The following is a 23,781-nucleotide window of genomic DNA, read 5'->3' on the forward strand; positions in this document are numbered from 1 at the left end:
AGATTTTAATAGAAATAAAATAAATATTGAGAGCAAAATATTTTTGCTTTGGGCTTGTGTATAGACAGAACGATGCTATCTGTAACTGTGTTCTGCTTTTCAGATAGGCAGGATCTCATGTTAAAAAAGCTGCTTATGTAAAATTTTGCAAAAAGTAAAGGATTTTATAATAAGGGATGGTCTGATTCTGATCCCACCTTACCCACATTTTTATAGTATACTTTGTGTAAAACTGGCAAGTAACAAATCAAGCCCTAAAGGCCACAGAAGGCTCCTCAGCAGAATAGACTTTTCTTTTTTTAATGTAGGTCAAATTTGTAACTAAATATAGTGTTTCACTATTTTTAAAGTGGTTGGAAGCTTTCCATTGTTCTGACTTGGAAAGCGTGTTGTGGAAAAGAGGACATACGTGAGAACATACATAAAAAGACCTAAGCCATGGTGGACTTGACCCAGCCCTGCTCAGAGAAGGGAGAAGAGGGCTCGAGCCAACCCCAATCCCATTGATCCTGGAGGTGGGAAGAGGGGACGTGACCTGATCCCAACCTGCTGACAGGGCTCAGGGTTTGGGAATTTGGCAGCAGGGGGGAGGGCCGTCCCAGCCCAGTTAATGGTTGGAGAGGTAAGTGTCTCAGTTTCTCACTAGAAAACTACTGGAAAATTACAGTCACCTGAGACCAATTGTTCAGTATATGGATAACAGAAGCAGGGTTAAGCATTTGCCCTGGGCCCTGAAACAAAGCCTAAGAAGGTCATTTGGGTTGCTGTACACTGCTTCAAAAAATGAGACTGTGACAGCAGATGCCCAAATAACCCTGGATGTTCAGTCCCAGCTCCCTGCATCCTCCTCTGTTCCCAGAGCTGCTCCCGACTCATGAAAAACTAAAAGTTCACCCACCCCCACCTCCCCAGCTGCTCCCACCAGCTCATCCTGCTTCGCTTCAGATGTGCACAGACCTGTTATCTCACAGCGAGAGCTCCCTCAGCCTCTGCACCGGTGTGGGCTTTGTGGTGGGACACGAGGGAGACCTTTGCCCTCTAGCTTTGCTCACACATGGAGCACCTGCAGGGCATCTCAGTTGTGGGGAGCTCTGGTGTCCAGTGAGATCTGAGGTCGGCCGAAGCTCTTCCCACACACGGAGCAGCTGCAGGGTCGCTCCCTGGGGTGGACCTCTGGTGTTCAGTAAGGTGGGATCTGTGGCTGAAGCTCTTACCGCAGTCAGGGTAGCGATAAGGTCTGTTGTACAAGTGGCTCCTCCGATGCTTGCTCAGATCTGAGTGCCGCTTGAACCTCTTCCTGCACTTAAGTCTTTTCAAGTCCTGGTTTTTCAAGCACAGAAAGAAAACACAAAGCTGGGAGAGTACAATACTGGGCCAGTTTTGCTAAAAGCAGTCTGCAGGGCTATGAAACAGAAGAGAGTGGCTAACAAGCAGCAACGCTGCAGAAGAAAGGATAGTTTGAATAGTGGATCTTCAAGACCATTAAAAAAGAGAGAGCGTTGTTTACACCTGTGGAGGGGAGAAAGCTTAATTAGGAAGATGATTAGGGCTGTGAAGTAGGTTGAGTCTCTCTGGGCATCTACACATTCATTAATGCACCTTAGATACTGCACATTTAGTTTAGTACTTAATAACGTACAACACAATGTGCAGTAACTAAGGTAACAGCATAGTAACACTGGTGCATGGTTATTTTGTGATGCTTACTGCACATTAGCCTAATAACACTGTGCTGTAGTCTATTAGCACAGTTTTTAACTGCCACACTACTGTGCAGTGTTTGTCTGTTTTTTAATAATATATTTCGTGTTGTTCCAGGTCAAATGAGCTAAATCAGTTCCAAATCCTACAAATTGAACAGGACTCGATTGTTCCAAAAACCATATTGATTGAGCAGGCAGAACTCAATCATTCAAAACACCATGTATAGCGCTACAGCTGGTGAGCATCCTCTATCCCAGACTCTCACCCTGGGACTTCAGATACTCCCAGATCCATTGGCCGGCATCCAACATGCAGGCCCACACCTGGAGGTCTTGGGGTTCATATGCCCCCTACTCTTAATCTGTGCCAAAAGGCCAAAAAGCCTTGGATAACACTGTGCATTGTTGAGGGGGGTTGTTGATTTTTTATTTTGTTTTTGTTTTTATGGAAAAATTGTCATGTCACAAGTCAAATGAGCCAAATCAATTCCAAATCCATGTGAACCATTCAAGATCCATATGTGGCTCTGCTACTGGCAAGCATCCTCCACCCCCACGTATGGCTTCAGACACTTCCAAATCCTTTGGAGGGCCTCCTACATGCAGGCCTTATGGGCAGTAAGCATCTTGTGTAGATGCACCCTCTGAATAGAAACACTGCCTCTCCCAAGCAGCTGGTTTTAAAGTTTGGGTGGAGAAGGAATCAAAAGCGGGTACCACTGCACCCCCCTGGATGCACCCCTGCCATGTGAGGGAGCAGCTCTGGGACACGCAGCCCTGTGGGGACCAGTGATGGGTGTGGAGGGGCCGTGTGTGCAGAGCCCCTGGGCTGCCTGTCCCCAGGTCTCTCCCCATGACCTGGAGTCTCCGGCTCAGGAGCTGGTGCCGGGCTGCCCAGGGCGCTGGTCCCAGCACTGCAGAAAGTCCCCCAGGGCTGGTCACCGGGGGCTGCAGTGCAGGCATCTCCCAGCACAGCACCAGCAGCACCTGCCCAAGCACAACCCTGGACTGTGAACACCAGGAGATTTCCCAGGCCCAGGCCCAATGAAACTATCAGCCCCCATAGTACTGGCAGCCACACATGATGTAATACTCATGACTTGGGACAAATAATAATGAAAACAGGGACAGGACAGGAGTGGAGATGAAAGGTTCATAACAAGGCTACCAACACAGTGCCGGAAGCAGCCACAGCCAGAGAAAGCTCACACCCAGTCTCCTGAGCAGGGGCAAAGCAAGAGCAGCCTTGTCTCCTTCAGAGGCAGCCAGAGCCCCCTGGTGACAGCTGTGAGCAGCTGGACCCGGCGCTGTCCCTGGTGCGCAGGACACGCTGCGGGCCTGGGCTTTGCCGCAGGAAGGGGAAGCTGCTTTTCCTTCCGCTCAGCCTGAGATTTCCTGCAGCTGCTTGTCTTGTGACCTGGGATCTAGGCAGAGCTGGAGACTCCAGGTAATGGAGAGAGATGCCTGAGCCAACTTCCTCCGCTGGCCTCCTTTTCTTGGCAGCCTTCACCATAACCTCTGCCCTTTCCTTGCAGATTGTGCTTTGGCCCAGCTGGCGTGGGGGGCGATGGCTGCAGCAAGGCTGGCTCAGGTAAGCTGCTGGGCAGGAGTGATGAGGGGCCGGGGGAGGATCAATACATAGCGGAGGAGAAGAGAAGGGGAAATGCTAAGTGTTCTGGTATCTAGGGTTCGAATTACACTTTGACTCTTGAGGGGGGGTCTGCCAAAAAAAATTAAACCGGTCATTGATTAGCAAATCCACCTAAGTGAAGGAGCAATCCGATCAGAGGACCGCACCCCCCCACCCCCCGCCCCCATTATGATTTTCAAATCTTACAAGGGGGCTCTCATCTCTTATGAGGGGCTCAGCCCCCCCGCCTCCAAGCTCTCCCATAATTCACATCCTGCTGCTATCCAGTGGCAATGGTTTCAAAATGGCAATAAATATTGGCCAGTTTGATTTATCTTTGGATCCAAATGAAGGAAGCAGCCTAGAGTCTGTGTCTGTCTGTACTAGTGCATGTGAAAAAATGCAACCTTCCCCCGGCTGCTGAAAAGAGAGGTTTACCTGTTAACCCACTGCACCCCTGAGAAAGGAGAGCTACATCATATCACCCTCCCCACTGCCCTGTCTGCTCTCTGAAATCAGTTTAAATCACTGATTTCAATCAGCAAACCAAAAGTCCAGTTTAAATAATTGAGTTGTATTAACTTTCTCACTCTTATTTTTTTAAAAGAAAGGTTTATGGTTGTTACAATAGATTTAGTACATATGTTTCCTAGGTATATAATCTAGATATAGCTAGCTAGCTAGCTAGCTAAATAGATAGATAGTTTCTAACAATCTAAATACATTAAGCTTATATATGTGCGTTATTTATATGCCTCTCTCTCTCATATATATATATATACACACACACACACACACATATGCATATATGCACATATATCAGCATATATATATATGCTTAATATATTTGGATTGTTAGAAACATATATATATGTTTCTAACAAGTATGTGTATATATATATATATACACACATACATACATGCACTTATATCTGTGCATATGTGTGTGTAAACATATGTACACACACATATGCATACATACACATATATAAGCACATATAGAGATGCTTAACATATTTGGATTGTTGGAAATCCTTCATTTTAGAATGCTCTAAAATGGTGAAACGTGTATTTCTTATTCACTAGATGATTAACTTTGTGCTTATAATTGTATCAAGGTGCATTAAAATGGCAATATGAATTAAACTGAATGTACAAAACCAGCCCTTCGAATACATTAAACAAACCTTTAATATAGAAACTTTAAAAAATCATAACATGGTGCACATTTACAACTAATTTATTAAACACTTATACTAACTGTTATAGTATTAGAAGTATGAACTGTTGTTAGTGAATTAAACCAATTATTTCAAGTCCCTGTGGAGAAAAAAATTGTAAATGCCTTGATGAAAAAAAAAATTGTAAATGCCTTGATGAAAGTCATTTGAGCTTAAGCGTTTATTTGCCTGCTTCTCTTTAAAATAGGCCATCTTTTTTGTTTTTACCTAGGCTGTTTTGAAAATTTTTGCCCCCTTTTAAGTTTTTGAACTCATAGATCTTATCCTTCTCCCTGTTGTTATTCATAGACTAGAAGAAAAAAACAAGCTTTGCTGCTTTTTCAGCTCCCAATTGATTTCTCAGCTTTGAATGAACCACCCCAAGTGAAGAAAGCATTCTTTCTGCTGAGAGCTGAGCTAATCGGAGCTTAGTTAGAGAAAATACGCCAGGAGATTGATATCGTCCAGTTGGGCTCAGTGGATAATCCTGATCAAGGAGGTGTCTGCTAGAGTTAGAAGCCAGGTTCCAACACCTGCGATGACTTTTGCTGGTCTTTTGCATCCAGTAGTATAGACCCTACATCCTGTGCTGGGTCAAGCCCCTAATACATGAAATATTGTGCCATATTTTTAAAGCTTGACCTCAAAACTTAGATCTTTTCCTTCTCATTCCCATATAGGAGAAAATCAGCCTTTAACTCCAGAGTTTTCACTAGAGGCTCTTTGACTCAACATATTATTTTATTTAAATTATTTGAATAGATTGCACTAAATGTATACCTTAGTCTATGCTGTATTAAATTCAGAATTCATTTTAAGCTGCGTTCTTTTGAAAAAAGGAAACAATTATAATTTAGGTTAAAAAATAACTCAAAATAAGTTGAACTGAAATTTTTAAAAATTAATTTGTTTTAATTTATTTTTTTAATCATCGATTTTCATGTACCATGTTTCACACATCAGGCTCCCTCTAGCACCATACAAGTGTGTTGTTTTTCATAGTTTTCTATCCTGTCCCCTAACTGCAACTGTGTTTCCTGAAGAGAGCACAGAGTCAGTCTCCTCAATATCTCTGGGCCTGGATGGCCAGCCTGATGAAGGCCACTTATTTGCACACACCTCAGCTCTAAAAAAACAGTGGCATCACAATTTTACCATGGAAGCGTCATATTCTTCAGGACAGTTTTGTGATGTTTCCTCCTTCTCTGCAGTGCGTTGGCTTTGGTTCGAGGGATGGGGCATTTTCCAACTGTGAGAATGAGATGATGAGACTGGGATTTGTGGTCATGTACTGAGTGAGGAATACGGTGTTGTTTCAGGGCGCAGTCCTCTTTGAGGAGGTAGCTGTATATTTCTCCAAGGGGCAATGGGATATGCTGGATCCTGGCCAGAAAGCCCTCTACAAAGATGTGATGTTGGAGAATTACAAGACCCTGAATTCAGTGGGTAAGAATTTGTGTCCCCTTGGTAATAGAAACATCAACTTTCCTGTTATATCCCCTGGGGTATCACTGAAGTCCTCAGGTTGGCTTCTACTTAGGGTTCTTCCCTGATCCCCAGATTTCAAGGGGATTAACACTATAGTCCACATCTACACCCACTCCCATGGAAGGAAAGATGTGGCATCACAATGGAACTGTTACAACTTCCCTGTCTCTAGAGCTTCCAAGCAAGGGGATGGCTGTGTGACCCCCTCTAGTTTTAACCAGGAGAGCCTACTTTTTTACAGATTTCACGTCTCCTCCATTCCCATGATAGGCTGCATGATTGGAAAGGGATCGTGTCTCAGCCAGGTTAGAAACAGGAAGGAGAACCTCCCATGTTATACCATCCCCCCCAGCACGTGGAGAATCTTTGGATTTCCATCAGAAGCAGACCTTGCAGAAATGATCAGACCTCTCCAGAAGGACTTCCTGGAAGTTTTCCCATCTGTTCAGTTTGTACCAGGGCATTTAGCCATGCAGAACATCACTGTTTCAATAATTGCAAAGTCCCGGTCTCACCTGTTTATTTTTTCTGGAATAGGACTCCATATTACCAAGCCCCAAGTGATCTCCCAGCTGGAACAGGGGGAAGAGCCATGGATCCCAGATCTCCAGGACTTGGAGGAAAGGGGGATCCTGCGAAACATTAACACAGGTGAAGAATTGTTTGAATGGACACTGACCATCTGTCATTGACATAAGCACCTGGGATTTCCCCAAAGACCCCCTAAATTTTGCCATTTCTGCCTCATCTCACCCCAGTCAGGAATGTCACCAGCAGGTATTGTATCTCCAGGGTAGAGGTCACTTATGTCTTCCCACCTCTTGTGACTGACACCTGATACTTGTTCTCTTCCCCCTAGGTGTTCATGTGAGATATAAAGACAGAACTTATCCCCTCCCCTCCTATCCCCCTCTTCTGGGGAAGGTGTTTTGGGGGTGGGAATTTTTCTCCAGCTTTTTCGATCTCCCAGCAGTTGTTGTGGGTTTCTGGGCTGCCCCTTTGCTGTTTTCCTTTCTGAGGGCCCTTTTCTTCCCACCATGATGAATTACTCCTTCCTGGGCTTCCTCTCTGCCCCCACAGGTGATGGGATGGTGAGTGAGAGCAAGAAGGAGAGTCCTGACCAGAAACATCTTGAGGAGCGGCAACCACACAGATCTGAAGGAGATGCCTTCCCCAGCCCTGGCCAGGGAGAAGGTCCTGAAATTCAGCATGGAGTAAAGGAGCAGAAGGCACACCTGAGATGTGATAAAGCTGTTTGCCCTGCAGTGAGTGTGCAGGACGTGGAGGAAATCCCAGGCCAGCCTAAAGCCTGTGCAAAGGACAAACTGCACGAATGCGCTGAGTGTGGCAGACACTTCAGTCGGAGACCAAACCTGATTAGACACCAGCGCATCCACACAGGCGAGAGGCCGTACAGCTGCACCGAATGTGGGGAAAGTTTCAGCGTGAGCTCAAACCTGACCCGGCATCGGAGAACCCACAAGGGAGAGAGGCTCTACACGTGCCCCGAGTGTCCAAAAAGCTTCAAGCAAAGCGCAGACCTGGTCTCCCACCAGAGGATCCACACAGCAGAGAGGCCTTACAAGTGCTCCAGGTGCGGTAGAAGGTTTAAACGGAGCTCTGACCTCACGTCTCACCAAAGACTGCACACGGGGGAGAGGCCCTATCGCTGCCCCGACTGTGGGAAGAGCTTTGGGCAGAGCTCAGACCTCCTCTCCCATCGCACTGTCCACACCAGGGAGAGGCCCTACAGCTGCCTCGAGTGTGGGAAATGCTTTGCTTATTTCTCATCCCTTATTTCCCACCAGAGACTGCACACAGGGGAGAGGCCTTATTGCTGCCTCCACTGCGGGAAGAGCTTCCGCCAGAGCTCACACCTGACGGCCCATCAGAGACGCCATACAGGGGAGAAACCCTTCTGCTGCCCCGAGTGTGGGAGGAGCTGCCAGCGCAGTGCAGACCTGGTTGTGCACCAGAGGATCCACACGGGTGAGATGCCCTACCGCTGCCCCGACTGCGGGAAGAACTTCAAGAGGAACTCAGAGCTAATTTCCCACCGGCGAATTCACACAGGGGAGAAGCCATATGCATGCCCCGAGTGTGGGAAGAGCTTCAGCCAGAGGTCCCACCTTGTTGTTCATCAGAGGATCCATGCGGGGGAGAAACCCTACAAGTGTCTGGACTGCGGGAAGAGCTTCAAGGGAAGCTCAGAGCTAATTCTACACCGGAGAGTCCACACGGGGGAGAAACCATATCAGTGCCCTGAGTGCCGAAAGAGCTTCAGTCAGAAATCACACCTCATCAGACACCAAAGACTCCACACGGGGGAAAGGCCCTACAAGTGCTCTGTGTGTGGGCTAAGCTACAAGGCAAAGGTCTCGCTGTTATCCCATGAGAAACTCCACATGGGACAGAAGGCAGGGGGACTTCTGACTGTGATGTGATGGGTCTGTGCCCATCTGAAGCAGCATATCAGTTTGCTGCTTGTCATTTTGAAAACTCGTGGAAGTTGGGTGAAGACCCAGAAGGCTGGAAAAGAGCAATTATAGTTCCCATCTTTAACAAAAGGGGAAAAGGAAGATTTGGGCAATTATAGATCAGTGCAGCCAACCTTGAGAGCTGAAACATTACTGATGCCTATCATCAAGCAATCCGTTTGCTGACCTCTTGGTGCTTCCAAAGCAGGTGTAAGCAGGTGCCACATGGATGGTTCATGAACAAATCACACCTGATCAACCTGATTTCCTTTTCTGTGATGAAGTGGTGTCTTCACTGATACAGGGAGGGGGTTGATGAGGGGAAAATGCAGCAGTTGATGCAATGTGCCTTGGCTTTAGTAAGGCTTTTGACATAGCTTGCCATGACTTCTTCATAAGTAAGCTGAGATGTGGTCTTGATCCAAGGTGGCCAACCTGCAGCACATGTGGCATGGGCAGACTTTGGGTGTGGTGCAGATCAGAGAGGGGGCAGGCAGCAGGGAGCAGAAAGCAGAGCAGCAGACTGGGCATGGAGCAGAAAGCAGATTAGGCAGGGGGAGGTGATCAGAGTGGTATTCTGGGAGGGCATGGGGCTTAATTAGTGGCATGCCTGCCAAAAAGATTTAACCCCACTGATCTAGAGGAAATTGCTAATACGTGGGTGTATAAATTGTTGGAGAATCATGCTCAAAGTGTAGTTATGAGCTATTCAATGGGAGATATCAACTGGGGTTCCTGGACACCAACTGGACACTTTAGAGGAAAGGATTAGGATGCAAAACAGATTAGGATTCCTGCTGGCTTTTCCCCACTCCCCTGGAAAAAAGGAAAAGCTTAATGGAAGTCTGTTAATGTTCGCCTAGAAGCCTTTCTATATTCTTTTTCACTCTTTTCCCCATCTGAACTATCCCCACTCTCCTCCAGGGCACCGGTACCAGAGTGAGGGTTCATTATTACTGCCATTTTGTTTATTCCTTTATGTGCATTTAGCAATAAAAGAGTGGGTTCCAAAAGGCTGCAAGATCCTAGAATTCAGGAATCATTTGTGCAATAAAGGTAGCCACTCTCAGACACAGATACCTGGAAAGAAGAGATGCGATGAGAAAGCTATGTGTGCAGTCTCATTGCCTTCCTGTCCTCCAAACTTTCCCCAAAGTCTCTCTCCAATACCTGGATTCTCTGGCTCATTCTGGGATCCCATTTCACAACAGAAGCAGCAGAATAAAGTGTCATTCCTAACTCCATGCCAAGCAGAGAGAATAGCCTCAATCTTCCTGAAGCAACACTTAGGACCCTTCAGGGCCCACGGCTATATACCTTTGCAGCTGTTACACCTGAGATTCCTGGTGGGCTATATTTGTGCTTAGCCATTATCGCTAGAGGTCTTCTGGGCAAAAATTCAGTCCAGGTCCCCATGGCAGGGATAGGGAATGGACATACTGCTGGTTGTCACATGCCATTTTTGATAAGCATGCCACAAACTAGCCCTGTACCCTCCCCAAGTGCATGTTGATCCTTTTCCCCTACCTAATCTTATCTGATTTCTGCTTCCTGCCTTGTGCTCCCTGGCAGATCTGATGCTCTGTATTTATTATTGCTTGTTGGTGTTCACTGTGGCTTTTGGTAGCACCTAGTAAGCGGGTGGGGGATACACAGCAGGGAAAGGACTGGAGAAGCAGGTGGTCGGCTCACCCCAGCAGCTCCCTGGTAATTCCTTACCCGATCTGTTTCCATTGTAGCCGTTTCCCATCCACATCCCAGAGATAATGCAATTAACCTAAGTGAAGTGAGAATGTTGTTCTGCAGTCTGTCTGGGCAAGAGGGGCAATGGATAAGGATGCAGAAAGGGTTTCAGTCCATGTCACATACTCAATCCCTGGAAAAAAATGTTATGGGTTCCCTTGGCTCCCATCCATTGGAATTTGGCATGTCCAAACATCCCATGCAGGTGGACAGTTGCACAGTGAGCAAACACACATGCATATCTGTCCTCTCTATGCATGATTTTAGTTTACAAACAATAGAAGGTAAATTACTGCCTAAATTTACTGCCTGAATGAAGCGATGCACCATACTCTGTTCAAAGATATTTCTGTGCATCTGCGCCACAGTCATTTCTGAATGTTGCACTAGATCAATTCCAAAATTTCACATGATGTTGTGGACAGCTGTGAGAAAAGCCCTATTGATTTTAGTGGGGAGGAATGGAAACCTGGAAAAGCCTGATTTAGAGGAACATAGAGGCCAAGCAATGCCCATTTCAGACTTCATGAACAGGAATTATCTTTGGGGTTCCCTCTTGAATTTGATTCATTTGTATTTATACTTAAAGGCGTTTAACATGTTTACCTATAAAGAAAAAATCAAATCACATAATAGCATGTAAAGTTCTGCTCAGAAGTGAAGATGAGACTCTAGGATGGCAAGTACTTCTCTCTTCATCAGAAGGTGCCTGTGGGGATGTCTCACTAGGATTCCTGCAGCCAAATTGGTTCCAATTCCTTATCAATGCACTACGTTCAATTGGGACATAGGGAGATGGGAACAAATCAACATACTGCTCAAAAGCAATGTTTTGGGGCATTGGGTGCCACATCCCAGCTTCATCAAGACAAAGGGACACAAAATCTCTATATTTATCATCAGTAAAGTGTTGCCAGTACTGTGGTGTGAGATATTTTCTTAGCAAGAAAACTGAGAGCTACTTCAAAGGATGTTGCTATAACGGCAGAGTCAATTTGCCAGGTATATGTATATCAGTTTCCTTGAGAAACCAATCACCTGCACCCAGTTTTGGGCTTCATAGTTCAAAAAGGATGTAGAGAAGCTTGAGAGAGTCCAGAGAAGAGCCATGCGCATGATCAGAGGTCAGGAAAACAGACCTTATGATGAGAGGCTGAGAGCCCTGGGGCTCTTTAGCCTGGAAAGGCACAGGCTCAGGGGTGATCTGATGGCTGCCTATAAGTTTATCAGGGGTGCTCACCAGGATCTGGGGGAATGTTTGTTCACCAGAGCGCCCCAAGGGGTGACAAGGTTGAATGGTCATATACTCCATGACCATGTCAGGCTGGACATAAGAAAGAATTTTGTTACTGTCTGGGCCCCCAAGGTCTGGAATAGCCTGCTGCCAGAGGTGGTTCAAGCACCTACTTTGAACACCTTCAAGAGAAATTTGGATGTTTATCTTGCTGGGATCCTATGACCCCTGCTGACTTCCTGCCCCTGGGGCAGGGGGATGGACTCGATGATCTTCCAAGGTCCCTTCCAGCTCTAATGTCTATGAAAAACCTCAGGTAACGAGCTCAGAAACCACTGCCATGACAAGATCAAAGCTGCAACAGTGCAACTTGGTGGTCACATCATTTGGAGCAAACCTACATACACCAAGAAATCCAGGGCCATACTGCTTCAAACGTCATGGAGCTGTGTATCACAGTATTGGCATGCTAAATCTGCAATACAATGAAAGGCTGAGCTATGGTCAACTTCTTGTAGCGGATGCTGAAGAACACTCAGTGAAAGGATATCAAGACCTGGGAATCAAGGCCTAAAGCTTCAGGGTTTGAAATGCTTGAAAGCTATAATCTATGCATTACATCTTATGGAAAACTGCAAGGTGAACAGGAAGAAAATGCCAGAGTAGCTGCTAAAAACAGAGAACCAACAAGTATTTCTCAGCTTTGTTTCCGAGGATGGTGGTCCACTGGCTACCATGCATCTAGTTGCTTATCCAAAAACCCTGCAAATCCTTCTGCTCGTACTCAAACTATATAGTATTTTGATCCATTAGCACATCATTAAAAGGAAATACTGGCACAGTAGAAGGAAAAAGAGGAAAAGTGGTGAGAAGAAATTAAATGAGCTTGAGTTGAAGCTCAAGCTCAACAGTGTAATGTATTCAATATTGTGTTACAACCTAAAGCGTTCTTTAGTGCTAATCATTTAGAGAACTCACAGTTGGAAAGAAAATGGGTGTAGAGTGTTATTTTAGAAAGATGTATACATAAAGCAAATATGCAACCATAATGAACATTTTTAGCAAAAATTTGCTGGATACACATTTGTGATAATACCAAATGAGTGGAAAACGTCTGCTCTGAAATCTACATTTCCAGAAATATAGAGACTCTCTCCCACCACCCACAAGAAGGGGAATATATTTGTAGGCTGCTTATTTCAGGTCATACCCTCCTGCGGGGCTATGAGAGTTGAATTCCTTTGTACAAAGAATGTCTGGGGAACACAGCTAAAACCTTGCCTTTCAGCTAACAAAAATCTTACCCCTGCCAGAGAAAGTCAGGAAGGGATGACAGATGTCACTCTATTTTATTACTAATATTTTGGTTGTCATTATAATTATTAATAATAAAATTTACCTCCCCCTATGACTCTTCCACACCCCCCCCTCAGCCACAACTGAGACGTCCTTCTAAGATGTGCATCTCTTTTACCCTTACTGATTGTCATGAGGCCACACAAGCCAATCCCAAGAGAACTGATCAATACGTCTAAGAGTTCCCCATCCCATTTTAACCCCCTAAACTCACTTCCCTCTTCAAGCCAGAAAATTAAACCAGGAATACAGGGTATGGGGCACTGCTGGGCATGCTCAAGCAGCAGGCCTCTTGGGTTTGTGTTCCTCCAAACCCTGGTTAACACCCAGATTGACAGCACTAAACATGCATTTTCACTCACACCACTGGGCTTTATTGAAGATAAGATGAAGCAGAGCAGTCCAAGCAAGTCCAAAACCACTTTAAAGGGTTTCTGTCTGTTCCAGCTCCACCAGGCCTGCTGAAGAACTGAGCCTTGCAAACAAAAGGGAGGTGGGCCTGGAAGATGCAGGGGTTCCTGGGAGCCTACGCTATCAAAATGAGAAAAGATTTAAAAGTGCTCAGGTTGAACAAAGAGAGACTCCCACTCTCCTCTGCTCTTAGTTTTCCCAATAGGAGCCCACCCTGCCACCCCAGGCACCATGGACAGTGCAAGGCCTATTGCTTCACAGGTGGGGCAGCCTGTTCCATCCCCACAGTGCATTAACAGCAAGGGAGAAGGGTCCAGACAGCTGCATGATCTCAGGTCCCAGGGACCACTTGTGCAGGAAAAGGCAGCAGCCCTGAGACTCACAGATCCCAGGGGAGCAGAGAGAGGAGAGGAGGTCCAGTGTGTTCAGAGTCCCTGTCCTGCCCAACCCCAGCGCTTTCCCTGAGGGCTCTCTCCACTACCTGGAGTCTTTGGGCCCCACATCACAACACAGAAGCAGCAGCCATAAAGATGAGCAGTTTGTTCCCAGGCTAGAGGGAGGCAGAAAGCAGCCTCTGCCTCCCTGTAGCAGTACCCAAAGCCCTCTGATCCCCACAGCAGTGCTCCAGTGCAGGTGCTGCATTTATCTGCTTAGTTTCTATCACCAGAGGGCTGTAGCTGTTGCTAACACAGAGGAGGCTGCTCTTGCTCCTTCTGTGATCAGGATATGGAGCGGGCAGGGGTTGAGCTTCCTGGGTTACACACAGACGCTATCTCCTCCCTTCTGATGCAGAAGCCAGGGCTTGCAGCTGCTACCCCACCAGCTGGGTCTGTGCCAAAGTGAGAGGTCATTACAGCCCTGTGCTGTCCAACCCAGGGGAGGACTTTCTCCTTTCTCCCCAGCCTGCAACCAGGCCCCAGGGCAGCCTTAGGATCTGCTTACAATTCCTGAGCCAGAGACTCCAGGTAATGGGGAGAGACCTGGGGGAAAGCCCTGGGGCAGGCAGGACAGGGGCTCTGCACACACGGCCCCTCTGCACCCATCTCTGCTCCCTGGGGTCTGCAAGTCCCAGAGCTGCTGCTTTTACTGGCACACAAAGGCTTTTGCTCCCATTAGAAGGGTGAATAGCTTCAGAAATGGCTACAGTGATGCTATTTCCTGGCTGGAGGGGGCAGGAGATAGAAGGGCAAACACCCAAAAAGGCAGCAGAAGCAGGGCCAGATTAACGTATAGGCAAACTAGGCACATGCCTAGGGTCCTAAGTGAAGACGGCATCCAGTTGTGCTTATTTTATATATTATAATTGCTGAGTGAAAAAAAGGAGTATAAATAAACAGTCTTAAGTAGGGGCCCACGAGTTTGTTTGCCTGGGGCCCGCTAAAGGTTTAATCTGGCCCTGAGCAGAAGCAATAACAGGAAAGCAGTGCGCGGCTCCAGCCCTGCCCAGAGCCCTGCCCTGCAGCCTCCCTGGCAATCATCATCCTGTAACCAAGGCAAGGAGCAGAGAGCCCCCTGTGCTGCCCAGGGTATGGGCTGCATTTGGGGCAGTGTCTGGAGACTACTACCTGGGTTTCTAGTATTGGAGTCAGTGAGGCTGCTGCTGTTGGAAGGGTTTATACATGTTTGGCTGGTTTAGCCTGGGTGGGATGGACTAGCTGAGCCCTGGGAAAATGTGGCCTAGTATTCTCCCAATGCTGCAAAGTCTAAAACATTTTCAAGGGGGAAAATCCCAGGTGTGAAATGGAGTAAAGCCCCTACGGTCACCGACAAGTCACAGAATGATATCCATGCCATGTGCCCGATCATCTCATCCTGCAGCAGGAAGAAAGGAGATGGCTCAAAAGGACTTGGCTCAGGTAAGCCAGCACAGCGGAGTCCCAGATCACGGTGTTTCTGATGTTACAGGGTTTACAGATGGTACACGAAGTCCTTGACACAGAGACACAGTTGCTTGTAGTGGCATTGGCAGCTTCTACAATACAAATACAGCTGGTACTGCTTGAGGGCTCACAAACTATTTGAGGGGGTTTTGTGCAATTCCGCTACATACTCCTTGTTTAGAAAAGAATAACAGCCCACCTCCCCAGAGCCCCTCTTATTCATACATGGCTATCACATGCAACCTGCTGAGGGGTGGAGGTGTCTCACTGCGCTACCAGCGGCAGGGTTGAACCTTTCCTTGACTCACACTGTGGTCTGCCCCCAGTCATCCCAGCTGTCACAAGGTATCTGGTCATTTATGCTGGAGAGTCAAAGCTGGCTAGACATGAGGATGATAGACACAGGACTCCTTACTGTGTCATTGGCTACAGAAAGCAGTGTATATTCACCATGTTGGCTCTTCTAGACTCGGCCCAGCCTTTAACCTTTTGGGGGAAGCGTATGCCAGGTGAAGATACGAACCACTGAACGTGCTGTGCTGGTATAAAGGGCTGTTAGCCCACAGCATTCAGAAGCCACAAGTGCCTCTGAAAAGACAGGGCATGGCATTAAACATCACAGGGTGGGTTTCTATCTGCTTATTTCAAATAAAATTGCCACACAATTTTGCATTTAATCTTTCAGAGAGAGCAGCTGCCAGGCTCCAGTGCTTGGGAGTGAACTTATCAGTGTGTATCACCTGAAGCAGTGCTCATACTAAAATGCAGCTCCTCTGCCCTTTGTCCCCAGGGGGACTTTTTCCTGCTGGGATGGGGGTGCTGCTCTTCTGTCCTTGTCTACCCCTTCCTGTATATATACAGTTTCTCCTCTCTTGCAGAACCTCCTCTTCTCACCTGCCCATAGGTTCCTCTTCCTTTCACCTTGCAGTCTCTGATATCATGCACCTGCAACCCAGTAAGACTTTGGATTCACCATTTTCCTTTGCCTCCTTTAGCCTTTTCCTAGATGTCAGACACCTCCCTCTCCTTTTTCAGCTGCCTGATAGCTCCAAACCCATCCACTTTTTCCTCTCCGTTTCTTATCATGCATCTGAACTGTAGAGCCACTGCCCTGTTCCCTTAGGAAAGCTTAGCTCCAATCTCTTAAAAAATAATGGTGATTGGTGGCTAAAGGACAGCCTCACTTCCACATGCCAAAATGGTGGTCGTTGAAAAAGGGCAGTTTGATTCCTGCCTCCTTTACAAGGTGAGGTGCCATTCGTGGCAAAATGGAGATTTCTGTGCCAATACTTGTAAGATAGGAGATTTCTATAAACCCTGGGTAAAATACCAACATATCTTGGCATCACAGTTTCACCGCAGAGGGAATTTATCATTAAAGAAAGCTTTCACAAGTCATTCACCTCTGGAGGAGTGCCTCGTTTTTGTGAACAGAGGATCTTCCAGCCCACCCTGTGATGGAGATAATGGGATTAGGGACAGGGCAGCAGCTACAGCGTGGGAGACACTATTTTTATCCCCAGATGCATGTGTCCTTCAAGGCAGTGGCTGTGTATTTTACCAAGGAGCAATGGGCTCTGCTGGACCCCGGTCAGGGAGCCATCTATAGGGACGTCATGCAGGAGAACACTGACCTCATTGGGTAAGGATTCTTGTCAGCTAGGGTATTAGGAGCTATGGGATCTCTGTGGTGCAACATTTCAGAGGGATCAGGTCCATAACCTGAAGATGTCAAGTGATAATGACTATTCCATCAGACACAGTGGATGGGCCAATCCATGCCCCATCCAGTGCCTCCAGGCTGTGCTGTATGTGCCTGCCTGTGTATGAAAAGGCATTTGCATTTCCCTGACTGACTCCCTACCCAGAAAGGGCTCACATCTCAGCTGGGTTAGAAAGCGGTATGTATTGGCATACCTGTACTCTGTCGGTCCTGACATCCTCCTGTGTATGGAGTTCACAACAGTAAACTTATGGGCTGACCTGCTTTTTTTTCACTGCAGTAGGATTTCCAGTTGCCAGACCTGACTAGATCTTCCAGCTGGAACTTGGGGAAGAGCTGTGGGTCCCAGATCTCCAGGACTCAAAGGAACGGGAAAGCCTACAAGATATCCACACAGGTGAGGAACTGGTTAAACAGATGTTAAATAATACATCACTGGCATAAATAACTGCAGATCCCATCAGGCCCACTAGTCTCCCTCAGTTCAGCCTCATCTCACCTGGGTCAGGATTTTCTCTGATCCATGTCAGATCATTATGTCAGGAGCAAGGGGTTTTATGGTAATATGTTTTCTTGGACCAACGTTATGGTTGGAAAAAGCTTTGAGGCACAAAGGGATCTATATATGTACCTTTGTCTGCTCCGACACACCAGAAATCCAGCATATTGGAGCAGACTCAATTAATCGAGTCTGCAGAGCACGTGAACTGATGCACTCGGCACTGTGTCACATGCATTTGTATAAATGGCAAAATACGCGTCAGCATGCAGAAAATGGTGGTGGTGTGCTTTTGACCTAAAACACCTTCAGTGTGTTTTAGTTCAAAAGCACACTGCTGACATTTTCTTAGCGCTGATGCACATTTTGCCATTTATACAAATTCCCCAAATGCCTTTTTCAGATGTCTAAAAGCTTGTCTAACATCTCTGCTAACCATAGAATTGGTTCAAAAAAAAAGATAGCACCAAAATAACCCAAACAAACCCCAAACCCTTGCCCAAACCATCACAGATACAATAGCATTCCAGTCCTATTCAGATGGTGGTGGCAGATATCACTCCTAAATTCCCTCCTGCTTTGACTGAGACTTGGCAACAGCTCCTTCCCCCTTTTGGTAAGAGCAGGTATGGAGACACAAACTGATCCATCGTCTCTCTCTCATGTGGAAATGCTGGAGAGGAGTCCTTGGTTTTTGACTGTTTGGCCATCCTAGCAGATATTGTTGGGGGCTTATGATGATGATGATCTCCCTCCTATGCTCTTTTCTGATGCTTCCTTTCTCTCTGGCACAGGGAATGACATGCATCTGGATTTCCCCCTGTCTCACATGGGGATGGGGTGTTGAGCCAGGCCACAAAAACGTGTCTTCAGAAGGGAAGCTCGCAGCCGGGCGATCCCCACAGAACACTCCTGGGGGTATTCAGAGGGGACATGTTTCTATACTCTGAGGAGGAAGAAGCATGTGAGAGACTGTCAGGGGCAAAAAGGCAACCAGAAAACTCCTTGGGGATGCCTGTGGCTATGGCCACTCACCCAGAGGAGGATTGGGAGCACCTGAATGAAACCACAGTCCAGCCAAGCACCTGGTCTGAAGACAAACTGCATAACTGTGCTGAACGCAAGAGTTGCTGCCAGCACTGCTCAGACATGATGAGGAACCAGCACATGAACATGAGGGAGTGGCCATACACCTGCCCTGAGGGCTTTATTCAAAGATCTAACCTCACCCTGCACCAGCGCATCCACACAAGAGACAGACCCTATGCGTGCCCTGCCTGTGGCAAAGGCTTCAGCCAGACCTCGAACCTCCGCAAACACCAGAGTGTGCACATGGGGGAGAGACCCCACTACTGCCTGGACTGTGGGAAGGATTTTGCTCACTTCTTGTCCCTTTTTTTGTACTGGAGAGTCCACACCGAGGAGAGGCCCTACAAAATGCCCTGACTGTGGGAAAGGTTTCAAGCATTGCTCAGACCTTATTCACCACCAAAGAATCCACATGGGGGAGAAGCCCTACAAGTGCGCCGAGTGTGGAATGGGCTTCACCCAGAGCATGCACCTCAGTTCACACTGGAGAGTCCATACGGGGGAGAGGCCCTACAAATGCCCTGGCTGCAGGAGGGGCTTCAAAGAGTCCTCAGACCTAACTTCCCACCAGATAGTCCTCATAGGGGAGAGGCCTTACAAATGTCCTGACTGTGGCATGGGCTTTACACAGAGGTGGAACCTCATTTCATACCGGAGAGTCCACACTGAGGAGAGGCCCTACAAATGCCCCGACTGTGAGAAGGGCTTCAGACAGGTCTCAAACCTGAATGACCATCAGAAAAACCACATGGGAAAGAAACTCTACAGCCACCCTGAGTGTGGAAAGAGCTTCAGACGAAGCTTAGACATGATTTCCCATCGGCAAATCCACGTGGGAGATAAACTGTACATGTGCCCTGTGTGTAAGAGGAGCTTCAGCCACAGATCCTGCCTCATTCGACACCAGAGAATCCATGAGAGGCCTTACAAATGTCCTGAGTGTGAGAAAAGCTTCAGTAACTGCTCAGCCCTCATTGTATATAGGAGAAAACACTCGGGAGAGCGGCCCTACAAGTGCACTGTCTGGACAAAGCTATAGGGCTCCCTAACGTCCCATTATAAACTCCACACAGGATAGACGGCAGCAGGAGCTCTCTCCATGGAGCAATGAGTCTGTTCCCTCCTACAACTAAGAATAAAAGTGACCTTAAATAGGAGAACTTGGGGTCCAATGGTTATGGTTGGGGTGGAGGGAAAAGTGGATACTGAGTAGATGACTCATTGCAGGGTCTGGGGAGAAACTTTCTGTGGCTTCCAAACGTTTTCCAGTTTAGGGTAGAGTAAACAAATCCTCCTTGCATTTTTATCTCTGAGCAGTCCCTGCTCCACACATGAGCTTAATTAAAGATGACACATTTGCTGTGTAAATGCCATGCCCCCAAAGCCCCTCAAAGTGGGTGGCTGTTAGATGTTTTTCAATACAGCAAAGAACCCCATAGTGCTGGAATTGTTTGACAGTGCAAGCTGCTGCTAGGACCAAAGCTGCTGCCATTGCTGGGCCAAGGCCAGATCCAAAACCTTCATAGCGTAAGTGGCAGCAGATGGCATAAGTGATAGAGTCGGGGGCAGGTAGCAGGCGTGTAAGTGGCTGGCAGGACAGGCATTTGAGGGGGAGCAGGTGGCAAGGCAAGTGGGCCCCGGGGAGGCAATTGGCAGGGAAGGTGTTTTCTGGAGGCCACAGAAACTATGGGAGAAGTGGCAGAGGTGTGTGTGGGGGGAGGTTAGGGTGGCAGTCAGACCCCTTGGCCCCCAGTCACTATTTTTCCCATCCCAGGGGTGCAGGAGATGAATTTAAGATGGCTCTCCAATAACTAGACTCTATACTTGGTAAATTGTATCAAACTTATAATTTTCCATGTGTAGAATCTGATTATTGGGTCATCTTAAATCTGAAGTTGTTTTGGATTGGAGTATATATGGTATTTCGTCATACTGCAAAACAGGATCTGAACCTGGGCAGAAGTGCCAGGAACTGTGGTTACACAGCTGTGCACACACCACAGAGGCAAGTAAAGTCACAGTGGGTTGTTCCCTAGCTGTTCCCCAGCAACATCTTCCTCTCCCACGCTGTTACTGCTTCATAGCATCAGAGAGAAATCGGGCTGAAGGTGACGTCCAAAGGTCATCTAGTGCAACCTCCATGAACGACATGTGTCCCTGGCAGCTGGGGGTGGCAGGAGCATGGCAGTGATAAGCAGGACAATGTTGGTGGTGCCTTTTCATAGGGGTTGCACTGCACATGCATCCGCATGCACCCCCTACGCATCGCCAATGCCTCTGCCTGAGGCAGGATCATTCCTATCCACCCTATACAAATCAGTTGTCTAACCTCTTAGCCAAGCTACACAGTCAGCCCTGGCACAACACAAGACATTACACCCTAACCTGCTTCAGGTAAAGCAGGGGGATCACAGTGCCCAATGTCTTGCTTCTGTAGAGGTTGTTAATATATGCTCAAGAGATCCTAGGAAAAGGATCACAACCCATGCTACAGAGGAAGGCAAAACCCCGCAGTCCGTACCGATCTGACTATGAGTAAAATTCCTTCCTGACCCCAAATACGGAGATCAATCTGACTCTGAGTAGAGGAACAAGACCCTCTAGCTAGGAAACTTCAGATTTAAAACCCAGCAGGAGCATTGGCACACCCCAGTCAAAACAGCCAGTCTTGGCTGTGATCAACACCCAATGCTTCTGAGGAAGGCTTAAAAAAAACCCCTGACATGTAGCAGCGGGAACAGAGGGGAGGGAATTCCTAGCTCGATTTGAAATTTTAAAAGAAAACAAGGAGCAAGAGACTTTTTATTTGATTTATTTTATTTAGTGAATGCAAATCTGCGAAGCCAAGCAATAGCCTTTTTTGTTTGGTAACTCAAGAGAAAGAGAAGAGAATGGCAATCAAGCTTCAGTAATTACAAAGTGACAAGGAAATATAAAGATTTTTTTTTTGTGCATATCTTTGACAATTCGAAAATGCCCAAATGTGGAGCATGTCATTTACACAGCAAGTGTCATTTTTAATTAATCTCATGTGGGAAACTATTTGCTTCTCAAATGTGATGGAGAAACTCAGGTCTTAAGGCATGTAATCCCTCATATTGGAAAAAATGAAGGTATATTATAACATTTTATACTGCAGAAGAAAACTTGTGAATGTTGATCCTTTTACAGCAATATTTAACATAGAGAGAGAATATATTTAACATAAAAAGAGCATAAATAATCTCAGATTTCAATATCAAGGCTGGTTATAGGAAAAAAAATACTGAAATATCAGGGCAGCAGCCAGTTTCTAACTGTAATGACCCACTGAATTACCAAAGGAAATTAGTTGCAGTAAAACACATTACACACCTACCATCCTGAGTGTTTTAACACTCTCAGGCACATTTAGATGCACTGCACATGCCTGTTGTAAACCTCCACTTCAACTCTGAACCTCAGTGCTATTACACAGACCTTAACACTTGACCTAAAGCCAAGCTGCATTGCCACCATACGATAGATGACAGATATTTTGTATGGGGACAGTCCGCTTCATTGTTAATTAGCTGCTGGTTCCCAAATTCAGGGCAGAGTCACCCATTGTGTGCACCTACATGTGCAATTAGGTCAATGCAATAAACTATGGCACAGTTTGCATTGAAGTCAACTGCTCCCGGGTGCAGCATCTGCACATGCGCCTGGAACTGCACCACTTTGAACTGGGGGTAGGGAAGCTGGGGGTAAGCTCCGGGCTCCAGGTGGCAGTGTTAGGTGGCAAAGGGGCTGGCTGGGGCACAGGGGTGCTAATGTGTGGGGTTAGGTGGCAGGCAGCGCCTGCACTTAAGCACCCTCATGTCCCAGCCAGCCCGTCACCATCTATGCATGAGTTTCAGTGCAGGTAAGTGTTCCAGCATAAGATAGTACTATCCCTGGCGGTACTATTGTACAGTGGAGTTAATTTACTGTGCCCTAATACCGGTGCACGTATAGATGGTGACACTTTACTGTGGAGCTAATTAGTCTGCTCCACAGTAAAGTGCACATGTCAATGCACCCAGTGTCTACTGTAGCTTTTATCTCAAAGGTCGCTGCTTCTCCAACATCTGGAGATCCTACAGGACTGTGTAGAGAAGCAACAGGCTGTGAAATAAAAACCAAAGCTAACAGCTGGAGCATTTCAACAGTCCCCTGCAGCTGTTGGCTGGGGCTATATGGTCCCAGTGCTAGTTCCCCACAGAGCTCAGGAACCCTGAGGAGAATCCCAGTTCCACAGCCTCACTTTCTACCATCAGAGGCAACATGTAGGGGGGGCATGTGCCCCCTAACAGGGCTGTCCCTGGGAGATGCATTTGAGACAGTGTGTCTGCAGATGCTTGCCAGCTCTGGCCCTGCCACTGATGCCACCGGTGGTGTCTGCAGGAGCTTGCCAGCTCTGCCCCCGCCACTACTGGTGGCTTCTGTGGGTGCCCCCCCAGACTCAGGAGGCACCAGTTGCCCGTGCCTACCATTGTGTGCGAGGTCCTTTATGTCAATGGGCTTGGAGGGCTGGGAGAGGAAAGGAGCCCTCTGCACCTTGAACTGCAGACATCCCTGGTGGTCATCCCGGGTCTGCACCAGTCCTGTCCCACTACTCCGGGATGGCTTACCACACCCAAGCATGGCAGTTCACGCAGGGGAACTGCTGCCGAGACCTGCTTGGTCTCCTCCTCCAGCTGCAACAGAATCATGGATGTGTCAAATGTTATGTCTGCCAGCATGCAATAACCCTTTTTTTTTTTTAAGTAACATTTTTTGTGTCCTGAGTCAAATCAGCCCAATCAATTCCAAATCCGTGAGTCATTCAAGAACCACACGTGGGCCTGCTAACGGCAAGCATCCTCCACCCCCGCCTGGGGCTTCAGGTGCTTCCAAATCCTTTGGCGGGCATCCTACGTGCGGGCCCAAACCCCTGAGGCTTGGATGCCCCTGAGTTTCTCCTGCCCTCAGCCATGCGGCTGTAGGAGCAAACTAAGGAGAAGTCTCCTGTTTCCACAAAGTCGGTGTATGGCTGAGATCTTCCCAATGGAAATGAACGTGGGAGGCTAACTATGCATTACCTCGGTCCGGGTACAATTCGCTTCTCAAATGCGATGGAGAAACTTGGGTATTAAGGCACCTAATCCCTGCCGCCACCTGGGAAGACTACCTTGGAGGTCATGGTGTTTCCCCTGTCCGGTCGGTATCTGGGTTTTGCTGTCGTTTTGTCTTTTTGAAAGGAAATGTTTCCCTGTTCCGTCACAGCCGCCGACTCAGTTCGGTGCCGCTGCCCGCCCGGCCCCCGGGCCGCGGCCAGGCTCGCTCCCC

The 23,781-nt window shown here is 47.4% G+C and overlaps 1 pseudogene; it reads left to right on the forward strand.

The window, feature by feature from the left end:
• Positions 1 to 3,124: 3,124 nt before the first annotated feature.
• LOC102382692 overlaps positions 3,125 to 23,781 on the forward strand; it is a 26,599-nt pseudogene continuing 5,942 nt past the window's right edge.

This window comes from Alligator sinensis, unplaced genomic scaffold (assembly GCF_000455745.1).
Source record: "Alligator sinensis unplaced genomic scaffold, ASM45574v1 scaffold1307_1, whole genome shotgun sequence".
Lineage (NCBI taxonomy): Eukaryota > Metazoa > Chordata > Crocodylia > Alligatoridae > Alligator > Alligator sinensis.